The sequence below is a fragment of the Bactrocera latifrons genome, unplaced genomic scaffold (assembly GCF_001853355.1).
Source record: "Bactrocera latifrons isolate USDA-ARS-PBARC rearing strain unplaced genomic scaffold, ASM185335v1 scaffold_23, whole genome shotgun sequence".
Lineage (NCBI taxonomy): Eukaryota > Metazoa > Arthropoda > Insecta > Diptera > Tephritidae > Bactrocera > Bactrocera latifrons.
Genome location: NW_017535852.1, coordinates 1,503,890 through 1,504,851, shown reverse-complemented (window position 1 = coordinate 1,504,851; position 962 = coordinate 1,503,890).

Genomic DNA, 962 nt, shown 5'->3' with positions numbered 1-962 from the left:
TTCATTTAATTAAATAACTAAGCTTTTAAATGAAATAACTAACTATTATTTCAATTTAATTAATTAATTAAAATATTATTTTCTAATTATTTAAGAAGTTCGCTTTTGTTGTGCTGATTCATTTGGAACTCGTAAATTACACATTTTCTATTGAATTACTTAGAATTTTTATGATGTTGCATACTTTTAGGCATATAAGCTTTTTGACGTTTCTAAACAGCCTATACTTAGAAAGGATAATATTACTATTACCGTTATTTCCGAGCTGGTAAAAATACCCTGCAAAACCTTCCTCGACGGTCCTTGATAATAGACTCCACAGTATTCCGAATCGCTTCTAGTATCCATAATTTAACCAAAAAAAAAAAGCTCTTCTGTTCTTAATATGTAAAAACGTCTCCAAAGGGTTGCTAGCCTTATATGATACACGTTTTTATAATATTGAGAAGACTCAGAGGAGCTGAAATTAATTTAATGAAAAAAAGTTTAAAAAGTCCTTCGGATTAGCAAAGCTTTTTTGGTAATCAAAAACTATTTTTCATCATTTAAAGAAGACTCAGAGAATCTGAAATTAATTTATTGAAAAAAAAGCTTGAAAAAGTATTCGAATCAAAATTCGAGTAATCAAAAATTATTTTTCATAATGTAAAGAAGGATATGAAATTAATTTATTGAAAAAGCTTTCGGATTGGCGAAGCTTCTCCGTAATCAAAAATTAGTTGGTACTTAAATTTCTTGACACAGACTGAGCATCGTTAAAAACAACAACTTTTTTCGGTCTTCTTCACATTGAACATTACTGGCAGCAAATTACCACAAAACCATTTAACGCTTACATTATTGTGGTCTTGCTTGACAAACGGAAAGATCAGTATTGACAAATCCGATAACGGGGTCTCGTGCCAACGGTATATACCTCATTTCTACCAACCTTAGTGCATTTGAAAAGCACATAAGAATAG